Below are 6,000 nucleotides of genomic sequence, written 5' to 3'. Positions count from 1 at the left end.
GTTGCAAATGACAGGATTTCATTCTTTTTTATGGCTGAATAATACTATATTGTGTATATGTATCACATTTTCTTTATCCATTGATCTGTTGATAGACACTTCTATTGTTTTCAAATTTTAGCTATTATGAAGAGTGCTGCAACAAACATGGGAGTGTAGATATTTCTTTGATATGCTGATTTCCTTTCTTTTGGGTATACATGCAGCAGTGGGATTGCTGGATCATATGGTAGCTCTATTTTTAGTTTTTTGAGGCACCTCCAAACTGTTCTCCATAGTGGTTTCACTAATTTACATTCCTTCCAACAGTGTACAAGGGTTCAGTTTTCTCCACATCCTCACCAGCATTTGTTATTGCCTGTCTTTTGGAAATAAGCTATTTTAACTGGGGTGAGATGATATCTCAAAATGGGTAGTTTGCAAATATTTTCTCTCGCTCTTTGGGGTTGTCTGTTCACTTTGTTGATTGTTTCCTTTGCTGTACAGAAGCTTTTTAACTTGATGTGATCCCAGTTTTGCTTTGGTTGCTTGTGCTTGTGGTTTATTAATCAAGAAAAATTTTGCCCAACCAATGTCCTGGAGATATTCCCCAATATTTTCTGTAGCCATTTCATAGTTTGAGGTCTTAGATTTAAGTCTTTAATCCATTTTGATTTGGTTTTTGTATATGGCAAGAGAAAGTGGTCTAGTTTTATTCTTCTGCATATGGATATCCAGGTTTCCCAGCACCATTTATTGAAGAGATTGTCTTTTCCCCCATGTATGTTCTTGGCACCTTTATTGAAAAGGAGTTCACTGTAGGGTTATAGATTTTTTTCTGGGTTCTCTATTCTGTTCCATTGGTCCATCTGTCTGTTTTTATGCAAATACCATGCCATTTTGATTACTATAGCTCTGTAGTATAATTTTTTAAAAATTTTTATTTCTTTTTTGGGGGGGCCAGGGGGACATGATCTCAGCTCACTGCAACCTCCACCTCCTGGGTTCAAGTGATTCTCATGTTTCAGCCTTCTGAGTAGCTGAGATTACAGGCATGCACCAACACATCCAGCTTATTATAGTATAATTTGAAATCAGGTAATGTGATTCCTCCAGTTTTGTTCTTTTTGCTTAGGACAGCTTTGGCTGTTCTGGGTCTTTTGTGGTTTTATATAAATTTTAGAATTTTTTTCCTATATCTGGGAAGAATATTATTGGTATTTTAATACAGATTGCTTTGGGTAGTATGGATATTTTACTAATATTGATTCTTCCAACCCATAAACATAAAATATCTTACTATTTTTTGTGACCTCTTCAAAATCTTACATCAATATTTTATAGTTATCATTGTAGAGATCTTTAGCTTCTTTAGTTAAGTTCATTTCTAGGTATTTTATTTTCTTTTTAGCTGTTGTAAATGGGATCACTTTCCTGATTTCTTTTTCAGATTATTCATTGTTGGCATAGAGAAATGCTACTGATTTTTGTATGTTAATTTCGTATTCTGCAAATTTACTGAATTTATTAGTTCTAATAATTATTTGGTGGACTTTGGGTTTTTCCAAATATAAAATTGTATCATCTAAAAACAAGGACAATTTTTTGTTCCCCCTCCCCTCCCCTCCCCTCCCCTCCCCTCCCCTCCCCTCTCCTCTCCTCTCCTCTCCTCTCCTCTCCTCTCCTCTCCTTTCTTTCTTTTTTCTTTCCCCTTGCCTTTTTTTTTTTTTTTTTTTTTTTGAGACAGGGTCTCACTCTGTCACCCAGGCTGGAGTGCAGTGGCATGATCATGGCTCACTGAATCCTCAACCTCCCAGGCTCAAGTAATCCTCCCACTTCAGCCTCCCTAGTAGCTGGGACTACAAGCATGTCCAGGAATGCTCCACCATACCCAGCTAATTGTTTAATTTTTTGTAGAGATGAGATTTCACTATGTTGCCCATGCTTGTCTCAAAGCAGTCTGCCTGCCTCGGCCTCCCAAAGTTCTGAGATTATAGGCATGAGCCACCCACACCCAAGGGTAATTTGATTTCTTCATTTCCTATTTGAATCGCCTTTATTTCTTTCACTTGTCTGATTGCTCTAGCTACAAACTTCCAATACTGTGTTGAGTAAGAGTGGTGAAAGTGGGAATCCTTGTCATGTTCTAATCTAAGGGGAAAGGCGGCCGGTGTGGTGACTAACACTTATAATCCTAGCATTTGGGAGACCAAGGCGGGCAGATCACCTAAGGCTAGGAGTTTGAGACCAGCCTGGCCAACATGGTGGAACTTCACTTGGGTGTGGTAGCATGCACCTGTAATCTCAGCTACTGGTGAGGCTGAGACATGAGAATCATTTGAATCTGGGAGGCAGAGGTTGCAGCAAGCTGAGATCGCGCCACTGTACTCCAGCCTAGGTGACAGAGCAAGACTCTATATCAAGAAAAAAAAAAAAAAGCAAAGGCTTTCAGTTTTTCCCCATTCAGTATATTAGCTGTGGGTATGTCATATATGGCTTTTATTATATTGAAGGATGTCTTTCTATAGTCAATTTTGTTAGGGCTTTTATGAGGAAGGGATATTGGATTTTATCAAATGCTTTTTCAGCATCAATTGAAATGATCATTTGATCATTTTTGTCCTTCATTCTCTTGATATGATGTATTACATTAATTAATTTGCATATGTTGAACAACCCTTGCATCCCTGGGATGAATCACACTTGGTCATGATGAATGATGTTTTTAATGTATTGTTGAATTCAGTTTCATTGAGAATTTTTGCATCGGTATTCATCAGAAACATTGGCCTGAAGTTTGCTTTATTTGATGTGTCTTTGTCTGGTTTTGGTATCAGGGGAATACTGACCTCATAGAATGAGTTTGGAAGTATTCCCTGCTTCTCTATTTTTTGGAATAGTGTGAGTAGAATTAGCATTAGTTCTTCTTTAAATGTAGAATTCAGCAGTGAAACCATCAGGTCCTGGGCTTTACTTTGCTGGGAGACTTTTTATTACTTCTATATCATTACTTGTTATTGATTTGTTCAGGTTATGCATTTCTTCATGGTTCAGTCTTGGTAGAGTGTATGTGTCCAGGAATTTATCCATTTCTTTTAGATTTTTCAATTTGTTGGTATATTGTTACTCATCATAGCCACTAATGATGGTTTGAATTTCTGCAGTGTCAGTGGTAATGTCTCTTTTTTAAATCTCTAATTTTATTTATTTGTGTCTTCTGTCATTTTTAGTTAGTCTAGATGAAGTTTTGTCAATTTTGTTTATCTTTTCAAAACATCAACTTTTTGTTTTTTTGTATTTTTTTTTGTTTTCTTCATTTCAATTTCATTTACTTCTGCTCTGATCTTTATTATTTCTTTTTGTCTACTAATTTTGGGTTTGGTTTGCTCTTGCTTTTCTAATTCTTATTATGAAGATATATAGAATTATATGTTATATATTATTATATACATTAAAGATATATATATTATTAGATAGATATATGTTATTAGGTGTGTATATATATAGGTGTACCAGTGTTGGGTGCATATATATTTACAATTGTTATACGCTTTTTCTGAATTTACCCCTTTATCATTATATAGTGACCTTCTGTGTCTCTTTTATGGTTTTTGTTTTGAAGTCTATTTTGTCTGATACAAGTATAGGTATTCCTGCTCTTTTTTCAGTTTCCATTAGCTTGGAATATCTTTTTTTCCATCTCTTTATTTTCAGTCCATGTATGTCTTTATAGGTGAAGTGTGATTCTTTATTTTTTTTTTTTTTAACTTTAAGTTCTGGGATACATGTGCAGAACATGCAGGTTTGTTACATAGGTATACATGTGCGTGGTGGTTTGCTGCATCCATCAACCCATCATTTGGGTTTTAAGCCCCACATGCATTAGGTATTTGTCCTAATGCTCTCCCTTCCCTTGCCCCCCACCCCATGACAGGCCCCGATGTGTGATGTTCCCCTCCCTGTGTCCATGTGTTCTTATTGTTCAACTCCCCCTTAGGAGTGAGAACATGCGGTATTTGGTTTTCTGTTCCTATGTTAATTTGCTGAGAATGATGGTTTCCAGCTTCATCCATGTCCCTGTAAAGGACATGAACACATTCTTTTTTATGACTAGAAGTGTGTTTCTTATAGGCAATACATTCTTGGGTCTTTTTTTTTTAAATACATTCAACCAATCTATGTCTTTTGATTGGAGAGTTTAGTCCATTTACATTCAATGTTATTATTAATAAGTAGACTTACTCCTGCCATTTTGTTATTTTCTGATTGTTTTGTGGTCTTCTCCTCCTTTTTTCCTTCTTTCCTGTCTTCATTTTAGTGAAGGTGATTTTCTCTGGTAGTATTATTTAATTTCTTGCTTTTTATTTTTTGCATATTTGTTGTATGTTTTTTATTTGAGGTTACTATGAGGCTTTCAAATACTGTCTTATAACCCATTATTTTAAGCTGATTACAACTTAACACTTTGCGTAAACAAGCAAAAAAACCTAATAAGAATTCTATACTTTAACCTCATCTCTGTATTTTTCACCTTTTTGTTGTTTCTATTTATATCTTATTGTGATATGTCTTGAAAAGTTGCTGTAGTTATAATTTTTGATTCGTTAATCATTCTTTCTACTTAAGAGTAGTTTGCACACCACAATTACAGCGCTGTAATATTCTGTGGTTTTCTGTGTGCTTACTGTTACTAGTGAGTTTTGTACCTTCAGATAATTTCTTCTTGGTCATTAACATTCTTTCTTTCAGATTGAAGAACTCCCTTTAGCACTTCTGTAGGACGGGTCTGGTGTTGATGTAATCCTCAGCTTTTGTTTTTCCTGGAAAGTCTTTATTTCTGTTTCATGTTTGAAGGATATTTTCACTGGATATATACTCTTCTAGGGTGAAAGTTTCTTTCCTTCAGCACTTTAAATATGTCATACCATTGTCTCCCGGCCTGTAAAGAAGTTTCCACTGAAAGGTCTGTTGCCAGATGTATTGGAGCTCCATTCTTTGTTATTTGTTTATTTTCTTTTGCAGCTTTTAGGATCCTTTCTTTATCTTTGACCTTTGAGAGTGTGATAAAATGACTTGAGGTAGTCTTCTTTTTTTTTTTTTTTTTTTTTTTTTTGTGAGACGTAGTCTTGCTCTGCTGCCCAGGCTGGAGTGCAGTGGCCGGATCTCAGCTCACTGCAAGCTCCGCCTCCCGGGTTTACGCCATTCTCCTGCCTCAGCCTCCCGAGTAGCTGGGACTACAGGCGCCCGCTACCTCGCCCGGCTAGTTTTCTGTATTCTTTTTAGTAGAGACGAGGTTTCACCATGTTAGCCAGGATGGTCTCAATCTCCTGACCTCGTGATCCGCCCGTCTCGGCCTCCCAAAGTGCTGGGATTACAGGCTTGAACCACCGCGCCCGGCGAGGTAGTCTTCTTTGAGTTAAGTCTGCTGGGTGTTCTATAACCTTCTTGTACTTTGATACCGATATCTTTCTGTAGGTTTGGGAAGTTCTCTGTTATTATCCCTTTGAATAAACTTTCTACCCTTATCTCTTTCTCTGTCTCCTCTTTAAGGCCAATAACTCTTAGATTTGTCCTGTTGAGGCTATTTTCTAGATCCTGTAGACGTGCCTCATTGTTTTTTATTCTTTTTTCTTTTGTCTTCTCTATGTATTTTCGAATAGCCTGCCTTCAAGCTCACTAATTCTTTTTTCTGCTTGATCTATTCTGCTATTAAAAGTCTGATGTGGCTGGGCACAGTGACTCACACTTGTAATCCCAGGACTTTAGGAGGCAAAGGCAGGTAGATCACCTGAGGTCAGGAGTTGGAGACCACCCTGGCCAACATAGTGAAACTCCATCTCTACCAAAAATACAAAAATTAGCCAGGGGTAGTGGCACATGCCTATAATCCCAGCTACTCAGGAGGCTGAGGCAGGAGAATCATTTGAACCCAGTAGGTGGAGGTTGCAATGAGCTGAGATCACAGCCACTGCACTCCAGCCTGGGCAGCAGAGTAAGGCTCTGTCTCAAAAAAAAAAAAAA

Source organism: Rhinopithecus roxellana, chromosome 16, assembly GCF_007565055.1.
Source record: "Rhinopithecus roxellana isolate Shanxi Qingling chromosome 16, ASM756505v1, whole genome shotgun sequence".
NCBI classification, from domain to species: Eukaryota; Metazoa; Chordata; class Mammalia; order Primates; family Cercopithecidae; genus Rhinopithecus; species Rhinopithecus roxellana.
The sequence above is the reverse complement of the archived record's forward strand: the minus strand, read 5'-3'. Positions refer to the sequence as shown.